At 43.8% G+C, this 14,552-nt stretch overlaps 1 long non-coding RNA gene across 1 annotated transcript in view; it reads left to right on the forward strand.

The window, feature by feature from the left end:
* The first annotated feature begins 1,232 nt into the window (after nucleotides 1-1,232).
* The window catches only part of LOC138525558 (uncharacterized), an 89,519-nt gene continuing 76,199 nt past the window's right edge, over nucleotides 1,233-14,552 (forward strand). The window contains exons 1-2 of the long non-coding RNA XR_011283356.1: nucleotides 1,233-1,279; nucleotides 1,677-1,798. This is a non-coding gene — a long non-coding RNA (uncharacterized lncRNA). The remainder of the gene's footprint in view (nucleotides 1,280-1,676; nucleotides 1,799-14,552) is intronic.

Below are 14,552 nucleotides of genomic sequence, written 5' to 3' on the forward strand. Positions count from 1 at the left end.
ATTGCGTGTGGTAAATGAGGTACACGTTGAAACATAAAGGTGGCTTTGCCACATTATAAGAATGGCAGTGTGGTAAAACGTGGCAATAAAGTGACATTCCATTAGCGCAACATTACTGCACTAACGTTGTAAAGGTTTTGGCCGTAAGGTGGATGATTTAACTCCAGCAAAAAGCTGGAAGTAAATCATCCACTTTACCAGCAAACACCATAAGATTTACTGCACAGAATTACCTCTTGCGGTAACTCAGCCATAAACCCCCTGAGAGTCCTATAGACTCAAAAAAATAGGGACTACACCGCCCATAATTCCCTGGTAGATCCATCGGACCAAGTGACAGTAAGAGTATCGAGTTTGGTAGGAAATTGGTAGATTTACCATCAATTTACTGCCAAACTCACAGGGAGGCCCAATGTATCAATGGGGCCTCATTACAAGTTTGGTGGTAGCCTGGACGGTAAAACCGGCAGGCTGCCGCCAAACTTGCAATTTTTACCGGCACGCGCGAATGGGCAATTACTGGGTCACTAAAGCCCAGCCGGACCCCGTAATTGCCCATTCGCGGGCACCGAAATGCATTACTCCCATTCCCATTGAGACTCATACGGCTCAATGGGAATGGGGAGGCCGGATGTACCAGCACCATTGAGAATGGTGCCGGTACATCTGACGTGCTCTGCTCGCGGGTGCCGGTACGCCCGCCAGGACAGACCTGATGGGCGGGAAGGCACCCACGTGCAGAACTCGTAGTTTGCCGGTCCGGGAACTACAGTAGCGGCAAGCTTACTGGTACCGTAGTTCCCAGATCGGCAAACTTGCAATGACTCCGTGATTTTTTTATGCTATAAAAATAAATTCCTGTGCAGTGTAATAGTATAAACGGTTTCACAGGTGCAGTGTGAGTTGGTCATTTGCTAAATCTCTCTATTCAGAAAATCATTTTGCATCCAGTGGTCACTGTGAGGAAAGGAATGCTGTGTAGATGAGCACAATATTGGCCTCTGTGGACAGGAACACATAGTCTGTTTTTTTCTTTGGATGCCATAGTAAAAAAACAAAGAAAATGGCTGCCACAAAAGGGGAGAAGGGACTACACATAGTCCCTTCTCCCTTTCCATGGCAGCCATTATACCAAAGGGAAAAAAGGTAAACAAAAAAAATGTCCACCATGGAACAGGGAAAAGGCACTATACGTAGTCCCTTCTTCCTTTCCATGGGGACCTCATCAGAAAGATGAAGATGTGGTGTGTAGCAGCAACGTGACCGCGATTACCACAAGGTAAGGCTTGGAAAAGCACCAATCAGTGTTTAGATTACAATGAAAGTTTGGCACGCCGGGTACTAATGTGGTATATATCCCTGTAGTTGCTAGCTACCAACGTGGTTCAGAATTACACCTGATGGACAATGAGATTGGCGCTGCAGTGGTCCATAAAGGCACTCAGAACTCTGAAGTGGTGGCATCTCTGAGCTGTTAGCTTATTCATACAGCATTTATATGTTGCATGTGGGTCCCACTGACTTGCATAAGGCAACATATTGATAAATATATGAGCACAATAGGACACTACAAGTGTTTTTAACACACAAACACTTTTCATTTAGTGTCATTTTTAATGCAGTTGTTGCAGTGTTTTGAAGTCTCTCTTTGTGATTGTGGTTTGTGTTTTCAGCAGGGCTTTGTGGATGCGAAAGGACTGGAGAGAGATCCCCGTTTCCTCTGAAGGCTGAGCCTGCTTCCCAGCATCAGAAAAGCATCAGAGAAGCCGCTGGTGCAGCCTTTGTTGAAAAGATGCAGGTGGGCTGAGAGTCATCCTGTATTTCTGAGCCTAACCTCCTGTCGAGGGGCAGGAAAAGGGTGTAGCTTGAGCGCCTTTGTAGCCCTTCCATCTACTTAAGAGGCAGTCTGTGACCAGAGCTGAAGCACTTCAATCATGAAATTGTTGGAGTTTGTAGTTTTATCCTTTAACTGCAGGTGAAATGTAGACTGAAGGCTTGTGCTGCGTTCCTGTTTCAATAGGTCTATGGAAGGCAGCGCCATAAGTAGGAACATTGATTTTTGTGACGTCACTTCAGGGAATTATGAGTTTCCTAGTCCCACGCAGTGATATCACAGTGAAGGCCCCAAGTGTCTAATGAAAGTCATTGGGGCCTGTGGGCAATTGTGTATTGGTTTGCCACAGCTATTTAAACATGTATTGGCGATGGCGACAGTTTGGACTTTTGTGTAGATATGGTAAAGCTATTTGCCAGGCATTGCGTAATGGAACTAACCGGCCATTTGATTGCAACTCGAAAATGGTGCATGTTCCTGGCCATATGATAGCAGTGCCTGGCAAAAGCTTATCTTATACCCTTACACAAGCTTAAACCATTGGCTTTGCTAATTCTTGTTTTTAACCAGACTTCTGTGAAGGACATGGATAGTGCTTATGAATTAAATGGCTAAAGAGAGACCTAGTTAAGACATTTGATTTACACCAGCAGCATGTTTACAGCACTAATTAAACCATTACTCACAGAAGACTGATTTGAAGAACTCTGGCAGATACTTGGGGCCGGATTTACAAACATGTTTTCAATGGGACGTTCCCATGTTAAATGATTTTTGTGAATCAGGCCCTTAGAGTGCTAAGTTTGACTTGACGGCTTGATAAAGTTAACACAAAAAGATTCCAGGAGGGTGTGTTGTGGGCGAGGGAGGGCAGGAAGTGGGTGGGAATGGCCATACGGATTAGCATGGTCATAGGCAGTGAATGGGTGAGCAAATACCAAAAGAACACCGAAAGCACTGTGTTCCTCCTCATGAATGTTATCTCTCCCTAGCTGTACTCCAGTGCATTTATTTTAGTTTATAGGTGGTGCTAAAGTGCCACCTTATATGCAAAACTAATAATGTCACTCATGTCGGTGGAAGGCCAGATTAAGACAACTGCATCTCTAAACAGCCCAGACTCAGGTTATAACCTATCCATTGGGGAGGGGCCTGAAGTCACCCCAAGAACTGGAAACCCAAGGCTTAAAATGACTATAAAACATTCGCTGCGAGTCGCATGGGACTATGAGATGCCAGTATGCAATGCTCTCTGCCAAACAACTATGTCACGGACAGGGACGTCATTTCACCAAATGCTTGGGGTTGCAGAAGTGACATCACACAACCCTTGACCTCTGATGACATCACAGGAAGTGATGTCATTTGACGCCACCCCAAAGTGACATCACAGTAAGCGATGGAACACAACCTCTCACCCCTTGACAAAACAGGAAGTGGCATCACATAGCATTGTTTCTAAGTACAATACGAAAAATATTGTTATGATATCACTGTAAAGTGATATATATTTCATACAAGAATAGATCACTATATGTATTGTTAATATAAGCTCATATTACCAAATGACTGTGAATGCAAGCAGACGTCAAAGGCCAAATGATAATGATGTGGTACGATATAGCACTTACGCCTAAGCACTTCATATAGAACAAATATGCATACAATATCACCCATACTGCGTTGGTACTCATTTACCAACCTCAGCAAGATGAAAAGCTGAGTTGAACTTCAGGGGAGTCGAATCTGCAACCTGCAGATCACATACACAGTGCAGCAGCGAGCACTCAACCCAGTGAACTATTGCACCGGCTATAGCTGTCTGAAAACCCGCCACTGCAGAGACAAAGAGCCACATGCTGCTGGCCACAGACCAGGAGCCTCAACTAAAAAAAGAAAAAAACGTTTTTTGTTCTTTTTTTAGAGGTAGCAAGAGACACCACAGGGGTAGCAAGGGAGACCTGAGAGGTCATAGGCGCGACCCCTGGTGACCCCTAAATGACGTCCATGGTCAAGGACCCTAGTGTCAATCACCTACTTCGTTGTATAAAAAGTCACTGCTCTTTGCTTTTTAGTGTTACAGTATCAGCCATTTAAAATGATGATTTCCTATGTAATGCAATAGTAAACTGCAGACAGCGAGGCATTATTGTTGCAATAACCACTGAGCCGGTGGACCATTACCGCCTATGGTAATGCCCCCGGGGCCTGAAGTTACAGGCCAGAGCGTAGCGATGCCGTAACGGTGGCCCGAGGGGCATAACCATAGGGCAGTAATGGCCGCCGGCGAAGTGGTTATTGCCGTTAGTATTCTGGTGTCTGCAGGCTCGGGATACTAGTTTTCCAGAGTTTGCGGCCCCGGAACACTAATGGCTGCCAAAACCTTTTCAAGCGGCATTTCTTTTGCTGTTTGAAAAGGTTTTGTCGTAGTACGCGTTGGTTCTAGGAACACTAGAATGCTCGTATTGCTTCATTAGTACGGAGCAGCAGGGTGCCATTTTGGGCCAAGTTGCTTCTTACTAATGAATGGGAGGAAAATGGCCACCTTGGAAAAGGGAGAAGGGACTACGTGTGGTCCCTCCTCCCTTTCCATGGTCGCCAGAAGAAAGAAAAAAAAGAGTGTACCCGGCGCGCAATGCACTTTAGTGCGTCTACGGGATTACACTGTGGTATGGCTCGGAAACGAGCCCATCCACGTTAGTGTATCCCATGGAAAGTCACCGGCGGGTACTCATTTATCATCCTGCTGTGACGTTTTCTAAACAAAGACTCTGGCACAGGCATCGCTGCTCTTGTTTAGTTAAGGTGAGATAAGTTCAAGTGAGCAAATGTGATTGTCATAATGCAGAAAACGGTGGACACGTCATTAGGCCGAAGACTGGAAGAAGTTATGAACTGAAAGAGGATTTCCCTGGTCCCTTGTCTAAGGGCTGTTGGTAGTGTGGCACAGGAAAGCAGCAAGCACTTTCTAAATGAATTTCTACATGAGACCTTTGCATGAAACTACTGGTTTAAATCACAGCCGCATGTTAAACGTGTAATACTGTTAGATTATCATTGTTTTTTGTATTTGTTTTATTTTTTATTAAGAAGTGTCTTTGGTCAACATTTGACCTTTACACTATATCATAAACAAGAACACACATAAAAAAGAGAGCATAAAAACAAGTTGTATAACATGTTATAACACATCAAGTTTTTAAATAAATATAGCTTTTAAATGTATGTTTTACTAATACCTCAGCAGAATATAAAATAGCTATTCACAAATTTCAACCACATTCCCAATATGTATTCCCATAGCACATATGACCTAATTGTCATGGGAGCAGAAAAAAAAAGCTGTTATACCTTCATTGAAGATTTATTTTGAAATTGAACTGTTAACGAGTTGGCGGCCACGCTGCCAGTGCTTGAAGGGATAAAAGAGACCTTCGGGTTGGCTGTGCTGGCACTGGCCCCTGATGCGCTGATGGGGGGTGGCAGAACGTCTTTGAGCCCTGGGCTGTATATGCCAGGGTTGGCACTGCATGTGGGCATACTCTTTGAAAGCCCTGGGCCGCATATGCCAGAAGTGCGCATCTATGCTAGGAGTGAGTCGGGTAGTGTCGGGGTGGCACTGGCAGGAGCAAGAACTGGGCTGCTGATATCAGAGAGCGGCCAGGGTGAAGCTAGGAGGGTGCAGAGCGGCCTTGCCGAGCGTCTCGTAGTGATATGATAAGCGGTGCTACTAAAGGCATCAGGGAGCGGCACAAGAAGAGGCCTGATGCACAAGGTAACAGTGGGCCGCACTGAGTCCTGTGGATGCTGGAGCGGAGCACTGGGCAGAACAGCCCTCCAGCCCGGAGGGTCTCCTCACCAAGCGTCCATGGCACTGTGTTCCACTCCACGTGTCGGGCCTCAGTTGTTTTTATTCAAAAGTGCTCCCAAGTTGCCCACGAGCTTCGGGGTGCCATGCATTGTGTACAGTCCAGGGTGGCTGTCATTACAGTAGAAACACATTGGTCGTGTTCAAAGATTATTAAAATGCATCAACATGTGCTTTATAGGGTCCCTTATAAGCCCTATATAAGGGGAGAGTGCTCCATAATGCTAACATCAATCCCTGAGTGGGCTTTGGAGAGCGAGAGCCTTTCTGTCTCGATGAGCTGCAAACACTTGCCTAAATGAAGGTCTGTCTTCTGGGACCACCTTGGTGACTAAGCCTCAGGGGTAATGCGCTATATACTGTCATAGATGGAGGGCTGCCGGCTCCCGGGATAAGCCGTGCATTTCGAGGCCATAACAGAGCAGCTGCATTGATCCTCTGCCCAGCACACACCTGGAGTGAGGAAGTGCTTAATGAGGAGCAATCCCTGCCACTGGAGCACACCGGGAAGTCAGAGAGAAGGCCTCACGCTCACACAGGGCAGAGAGCAACAGAGAGACAGAGACAGAGAAGGAGTGAGAAATAGACAGTCACTGTGAGAAAAGAGGCACGAAAGTACCACAGCCTCATGTCTGCACTGCAGCCCTGCCTGGCAGCATGCTGGTGAATGGAGCCAGGGCTTTCGAGTCTCATTGGCATACCAGGTCTCACTGAATTTCCTCACCAACATTTTGGACCAATCAAGAGAGAGAATACGAAGCAGCTACTGGGCAAACATGCTTTTGCCGAATTCACTTGCACTGCGCCCATGGATATGTTAGAAAGGAGGGCTGAAAGTAAACAATCATTAATAATATTAATATTTGTGGCTAAAATGCGATTAAGCTTCCGCCATTAAAAGGGAGCGTTTATGCATAGGGCTAGACGAATTTAAATTGCCAAAAAAGTCACACTGGAGTATTTTTGCCCACAATGTACTCTGCTGACGATGCGAGTATCACATTATGTATCCTATTTTTTTGGCTTCATGAAAGAAAAAGTGTTTTTCACAGAAATTATTGGCCTTTGTAGAAAGCAGATTTGTTACAAAAACGAAATGATTCATTTAAAATGTGCTTATTAACAAACTAGAAGCGGTCTGTGTTTTAAAAAGTGAATATTTACAAAAATCTATATTTATAAAAGTGAAAATGTGTGGGTGTGCGGCTTCACGAAGCTTTGTTCCTTATACAATTGCACACTGTTTCATCAATCTGCAACAAAGTATGCATAGTTACCTGTTAAGGCCCTCCGGACATTACTGATAACATGACATTTGAGCACCCCACCCCTTTCCCCAGATTTCAGCACAAGTCAAAATGTCTGGGTTTGTGGATTGGTGAAGCATTGTTCCTTATGCAATTCCACACCATTTCACCAATCTGTACCAAATGTTGCATAGTTACATGTTAGTCTCCTCTGGACATGACTGGCTACAGATCATTTGGACAACCCACCCAATTCCCCTGGATTTCAGCACCTTCACACATGAGACGATTGCCTGAAATGGGTGAAACATCAATGTGGTCATAGAAGGACAGATCCTCAACCCTAGTAAAACCGTATCTGTGACATTTGCCCCGCAACAAACTGCAACACGCCAGGGTAAGGCAACAGGTGGGGAGAGAGAACAGTAGGTCCCAGTTTCGAGCAGCACACCAAACTCACACCTCCCCCAACATCTGCTGCGGGGTATGTCAGCGAGCCACACATGCCCCTTCTCAGTGCAGTTTACTTCAGAGTGCAAAGCACAACAAGCGATAAGCAAATCGGAACAGCGACCTACAGAATCATTGATTTTCAACAATTGATGAGAGTGCTGTCATGTCTATGCACACAACCTGCTCAGAGAACGTGTACTTTTTGCCAGTGAATAAAAAAAAATGAGCTTCCACAAAAATGAAAATAATTTTTTGAAAAGACAGCTGTGTGTTGTTAAATCCAGCCAAAAATATCCTTGGTGGCGAAATAGCAAATATTTCCGATTTTCAAACACCTTGCTTAATTAAAGAAACTCCATTTCAAGAACAGACTTGTTGTCCTTCGTTGTTATTAGGTGGGACAGAGAGTAAGTAAAGTGTTTGGCCGCGACAGTTGGGATTGCATTAGCAGCTGATATAGTTTGTTTGATGAACTGAGCGAGTACCCATGGTTTAGAAACCTAGACAAAATGTGAAGCTGCGTAGCGTGGGGTTGGGCATTATCCTATGATAATGACCTTTTCCGTCTTTAAAAAAAACGTAATTAATAAATCTCTCTTTAGTTTATCAGCCACAGACGGTTTGCTATCTTGGAGATGTTTTCTTCTAAGATAAAAAAAATAAAGTATGCTTGCTTAAGGTTTCTGAACTGGAAACTTTGCGGGGCGTAGCCCTGGGTTTAATAATTTCACACTTTTAAATAACATGTTTGTGGAGTTGGCATCTTTGAAAATGTTACTGGTGTAAAATGTGGTCTCAGTCGAATGAATTTCTGTGTGATCAGTTGTTAAGTCTTTGTTCGAAATGCTGTTAAGCTATTTTCTTATAGGAGACTTATTCAAGAGGAACATGACATTTCAAACCTAAAGTTCAATGATTATTATAATGCCATACAATGGGGACAGTTTCTATTTTACTGGACTGTAGAGTAGATTGTTTAAACTTTTTATTTACTTTCCATTTAATTTAATGAATCACATCCGAGCAAATGTTTGAATTGCTACGAATGCCTGTTTGGTTTATTTGCTGTCTTCAAACTTGACCTGTTTTACCTTTGTCTTAATAGTGCATGTTTTTGTGGCTAATTAGTGATAAAGTTTTCACTTTAGAAATCCCCTCCTAAATTTGCATCTACCTTAACTACAGAGGCATCAGGATTAGATAGGAGTGGCAGTATGGACCACTTTGCTGGTGATTTCAACCATTTTAGGCTGCTTGGAAACCCCTATGATTTAATAGTTGTGATCAGGAATTCGTTAAACTAATGTGATCAGATTTTGCTAGTTTACAGCTCTTTGTTTCTGTCTAGGCAATGAAATCACAACTTTTAAGATGCTGCAGCCTCAAGTTTCCAAGAGCTAATATGCTATGTATGTAAATGTTAGACATTAGGCTTTATGGAACAGGGCGAAATGTCCGGACAAAGATTACTGACCCCACCAAAAGACCTAAAACACACACCACGAAAAGTTCTAACTACCAAAAGTTCGAACTTTTCGTGGTATGTGTTTAGGTGTTTTGGTGGGGTCGGTATGACATTTTTTTTAAAGGCTGCGTGGGGCTGAGGGGCGTGTCCCCCGCAACACCTCGCTCACTACAGTGAGCAGGGGTTGCAGGGGACACCCCTGAGCTCTCCCAACAGAACAGGGGAAATCAAATAAACGGGGGTGTCCCCCGCAACATCCCTCTCACTATACTGTGCAGTATAGTGAGTGGTGGTCACGGGGGAAATCCCTGCATGTTTGCATGGGAAATGTACAAACATTTTGTTTTTGTGCATTTCTCATGCGGACATTTCCGTCGCGGGAAATGCAGCCGCGGTCACTTCACACAGATCCGGCTTCATACATGTTGTGTAATATACCACAATAATTGCTCCACAAAATTGACAAAATCATGTCATGAGTAAAAGGTCACATGGTTTCACTTCCATGTGGTGTCAGAGAATGCTGGAGAGTGTGCAATGCCCCTTCCGCAGGCATTTAAATGAAAGCTGACACGTTCAGTTGTATAATTTGAAATGATGGCCATTAGCCTCAAGTCTCTTCAGCACCCAGTGACATTGGGATTCGTTGGAATGGGAAGATCTGAATTGATGCAAGAGGATTGGTAAGTATGTATTAAGTAAGGGTGGATGAACTGCACCAGTCCAAGCTCGCACAACAAGATGAATATTGCATAAGAAATTCATAGGTGCCGTGGGATCCCAAAGGATTTATTAGAAGCACACAATCAGACCAGAAGCTCCGCAAGTGATTCAGCCTTCAGGACATGCTTCGGTGTGTCATTCAGAACCCAACTGAGCTTCAGCAGGCCAATCAGAACCCTTGATGTTTTCGGGTGGTTCAGTGGCATGACAAGAGGCCCATTTCAAGTCCTGCTTCGCTGTGGGTTATGCTTTGCACACAGGAACAGGCTGGATCCACATGGGAAGAGATCAGGAGAGCTTGGTCTCAGGGCACTTTTTGTGTCTTTTTCTTATCCCATTCCCCTTTTGTGACATGCTATTAGACATTGCGCTTGCTCTGTAGTCTTGCTTAAAGTTGGAGGTCCCTTTGAGAAACACTTTATGAACCTCTTTGTGATTTTTTTTTTATTCTTTTACTCTCCAATTCCTTTCATCCAGCGAAAACAGAAACCTTGTGTAAAAACCATTTATCAACATCTTTGCGATTGTTGTTTTTATGTATATATCCCTTTTCCTTACACTAACCAAAAAATAGATCAAGAGAAAATTGTTGTGAAATCCTTTGTACAAGAACCTTTATGAGTGGGACATGTGCTTTTGGGAGCATGAGGAACATTATAAAGTATGGGCAGAAGGGGTTGGCTTCTAATGGAGTCGTGGACAGCGGCAGGATCTTCTGGGAGGATACGAATGAGTCGGGGATACAAGGGAAAATTGTAATCAGTGGTTGCCAGTTAATAGAATCAGTGGGCATGAGAGACAAAGTTATTGAATTTGGTCATTGGGGAAATCTGGAGGCATGGAAGACAAAGGCAGTGATAAGTGAGCAATCCTGGTGGCCAGGGATGGAGGCATACATAGAAAGGAGGATTGCTGAGTGCAGTCTGGAGAGTGCTAAGGTATTAGTGACAAGAACCCCCTGCAGGGTAGTACCTTTCATTCCTCAAATGCATGGAGAAGAGATTGCCCTGGATCTCTTGGGTCCCCTCAACCTGGGTGCATGGGACTCTTATGCGGTTTTGGTGGTTGATCGCCTTCACAAATGACTGGAGGTATGTTTTCTGAGGGATGTGAGTTCGAGAAATAGTATTCATTTTCAGGGGGTCTGTTTTTGTGTGCGAAGAGTTTCAACAAAAGATTGTCACTGAACATGGGCCTCAACTGATCTCCAGACAGAAGGAGGAATTCCTTCATGGTCATGGAATTAAACATGTAAACACATCTCTCTACTATCCCAGATGTAATGAGTGCATAGAATGCTTAAATGGCACCTATATGGATCCTATATGCATTTCAGTGAGCACTGGAGGGGATTGGGTGGGAGTGGTCATAGAACAGGTTTCCCATTACATGCTGACTCTCCAAAAACATGCAGTTATTTTCCCATTTGAGGTATTAAGAAGGTGGAAGAGACCCCGGGAATAATTTTCAAAGGGGCCCCATATTGCACATTTTCAGCAAGCCCAAACATTTTCTTACGGCAAAAGGGGTCGAGGGTGCAAAGGCCTACCAGGAAATCTCCAGAGTTCCCTATAGGCCAGTCCACCCCTGATCAGGTGGCAGTATGCAGAGAGTGCAGGGCTGTTGAATGGTGTCTCATAACCTAAGGCCGTTTTCCATTAGAATAACAAGAGGAGGGCTCTGCAGTGTTGCTGTAATGTTGTTGTGAAATACTATCCGGCATGGCCTATGCTGGTTTGTGCTGTGTTTGCTATTTACTGTATGCTGGCTGGCATTATCATATGGGGTTCAGATATGGATTTGGAAGAGATGTGAGTGATGAGCACTAGATGTGGTAAGTGAAGTCGGAATCTATAATGCTTTGGACATAGCTGTGGTTGTAAGTGTGAAGTAGGTGTCTGTTCTTGCTTCCCTTGGGCCAAAGGTGTTGACTGGGATAGGTATATTGTAATGATCTGATGCTATTTGCATAGAGATACGGTTGTGCTAGGGCTGTGTTTTATAGAGGTTGTGTCACACTAGTTTGCACAGTGATGGTTTTCTTGCCAGTTGTCGTTTATTGGAGGCTGCCTGGAGGCTACCTGTTTTGTATTCCTGCTAGGATGGGTTGCCCCCCAGGTGAGCTAGCAGAGTTTCAGTGTCAGAGGCCATGGATGGTTTAAAGTGGAGTTGCACTGTGCCATGGTTTACATCCCACAGAGGTGATTTGTGGTTATTATGTATATATGTGTGTGGGTGGGCCAATGGGAGACTGCAGTCTGGTCCTACCAGTGGATGAGCACAGTGTCCGATGGCATCACCCAGGCTGGGCAGAAACCACTGATGAACGTGCCAACAACATAAAACAAAGCCTTATCATTGGGTTAAGGCATCCAATAGAGATTGTGGTCTGGGGATTATGAGGTTTGGTTGTTATCGCGGGATGCAGAGTCACGTTGTGGTTGTGATCACATGTAGGAACTGGCTTTTCATCACTGGCACCCCTGTTGCGATAAATTATTGAAATTGTGTGGGCCAGTGTGGGCAGCTTTAGAAGCTGGACAGAAAGCAATGCAAAGAGGTTGGTGACCTTGAGTACTTGTCATGCGGCAACAGTGCTAGCGTAGGGCTATCTTTTTGAGAACCGCTGTTGGGGCATTAAGGCAGATGAGTGCAGCGGATAACAGTGATTTGTGTTCATGAATCCTAGTGCATTGCCACTGATTCAGGATAAGGATATGTGCGTGGTCCATCGTCCCTGTTCAGTGGTCAAAGTGAGCAGGAACGGTCAGGAGCAGTGTTCCACTAATTTTGTTTTTTACTGTTAACAGCTCCACTACATTTTACAGCCATTTTCACCATTCCGCAACTTTTCTTTATAAAGTTAAAGCACACATCTGCACTTTACCACCGGACATCAGTTACAGCTAAACTGAAATCTTTTTCAACTCAATTGGTTGTTAACCAGCATGACTACAACCCTTGAAAAATGTGTTGCACGTTGCTCCCTTCCTTCCTACTCTGTCCCCCGCCGGAGTCACAGTTACACTACTTTTCTGGTACACTTCTATCACTGTCCCTGTTCTACCATTGTAGTAGATACTCTCTAAGTTAATGCTGCTTGTCTAATAACACATCACAAATATAAGACAAGCTGGGACCTAATATCGTAGAAAGGTAGGCTTTACCACGTGGGTGGGCTGGGCGTTCTTAACAATCCACAACTATTCCACACAATTCAGAAGTTGATATGAAGGAGATCTGTGCCCAAAAGAAGGACATGATTGCGCCCAGTTCGCATAAATTCAGTATATGTTCTTCAAGTGTCACTTATCATGCATCAGTCATTAGGTGACATCAGGTGGGGCAAATCGATTTGCAAGGGGGCTCAAAACAAATATATATTCAGATGACATTGGTATTTGTATGAAATACTGAATAACCAATCCCACAAGTCCATTGAATGTAGATTTAATTGAGTACCCTACTGGGTAATAACTGGCCAATAAGAATTGAATGTACACCGCCACAGTCCACCTTATTCTGTACTTCAAGCTAAACTCAAAACTGCTCTGTGGTCCAATTAAACTACTACAAACAGCATTTAAACAAACCATGCCCGCTCTCAAAGAAAGGCAACGCAGTGAATAGTATGCACAAAATAAGCAGTGTATACATATTGTGTGTGTGTTTACCCAAGTCACTTATCAGCCAGTAATCAAATGCATTACAGATCCCTCGTGGCTGTCCTCTCCATGAGGAAAAAATGGGGGGTGGGAGGCACTAACACGTCAAAAATTGGTTACTAATGTATAAAGGAATATTGAAACCGGTATGAAAATATGAATAGACTTCAGGTGCAAAGGGGCGAATGCCACGTGGCCACTCGGGACTGATTAGACACTAGAAAAACGAAACCGTATGTTACCACACGGTAGCCCCACATGCACTCCAAATGGGATGATATCCCTGATACCACTCAAAGGTCTATTTGCCCTGCGACCCCAAGGGTGGGATATACAGGGGAGTATGGATATAGACCTAATCAATTTATTTTAGTAATCAAGTATTTCACAAACAGTTAGTACATATAACTCTCAAGGGGAGAGTGAGTCTGATTCCGTAACATAACTAAATAACTGGAAGGTTGGCCAGTATTGTAACTCAAATTACTTTCCAAAATGAATATACACACAGGTTTTTATTAATAACACGAAAAACACAAAGAAGTATAACAATATTTCAAAAAAAGTTCAAAAAGCATTTTCAAATAAATTGCAGATGACTAGTGTTTACAACATTCATACTAGAACATTTTTGAGAATTCATCAAAGTCCATAAGACCCATTTCAAACAGCACCATTGAGTTCAATCAAATGCCAACGCGTTTTTGATTACTGCAGAAACCATCCTCAGGGCTATGGTGACTATTCGTTCCAATTCTTCAAAATATTTCACAATTCAAATCTCTAGAAAATAACAGAGAACACAATCACCAAGAGTTTGGATGTTTTACCACAACTAAATCACTAATAATATAGGGAGGACCACAAACCTCGTAGTCCATCAACAGTAGTTGTTGTCAGATAGTAGAACCAGACTTTGCGGGACCACAGTGCACAACTGGGTCTGGTAGCAGGTAGGTGTAGGACTCTAGGAAATCAGATACCCTATGGGGAGGGAAAGAAGGTGTGTATACATTAAAAAGGGGAAACCTCACTGTTAAGTAACATGAGGCCCCTAGGGCCTCACAGTCAATCTCATATGCAATTGGCACACCATTTAGTACTCAGAGCTACTCGGAGCTCAACATAAAACAACCCTTGAGGACATACTGTCCAACTCAATCAAACCCAAAAAAGGGGCTCCTAACTCAGAGGGTCAGGCGCCCCAAGTGAGCGGTCAAGGCCGCGTTATAGACTAAGGCATTGTGGCATAATACAAACATTCACGTTAGCATGAAGAAACATAACTCAACACAAA

This window comes from Ambystoma mexicanum, chromosome 7p (assembly GCF_040938575.1).
Source record: "Ambystoma mexicanum isolate Mex_15411 chromosome 7p, UKY_AmexF1_1, whole genome shotgun sequence".
In the NCBI taxonomy this organism is placed as follows: domain Eukaryota; kingdom Metazoa; phylum Chordata; class Amphibia; order Caudata; family Ambystomatidae; genus Ambystoma; species Ambystoma mexicanum.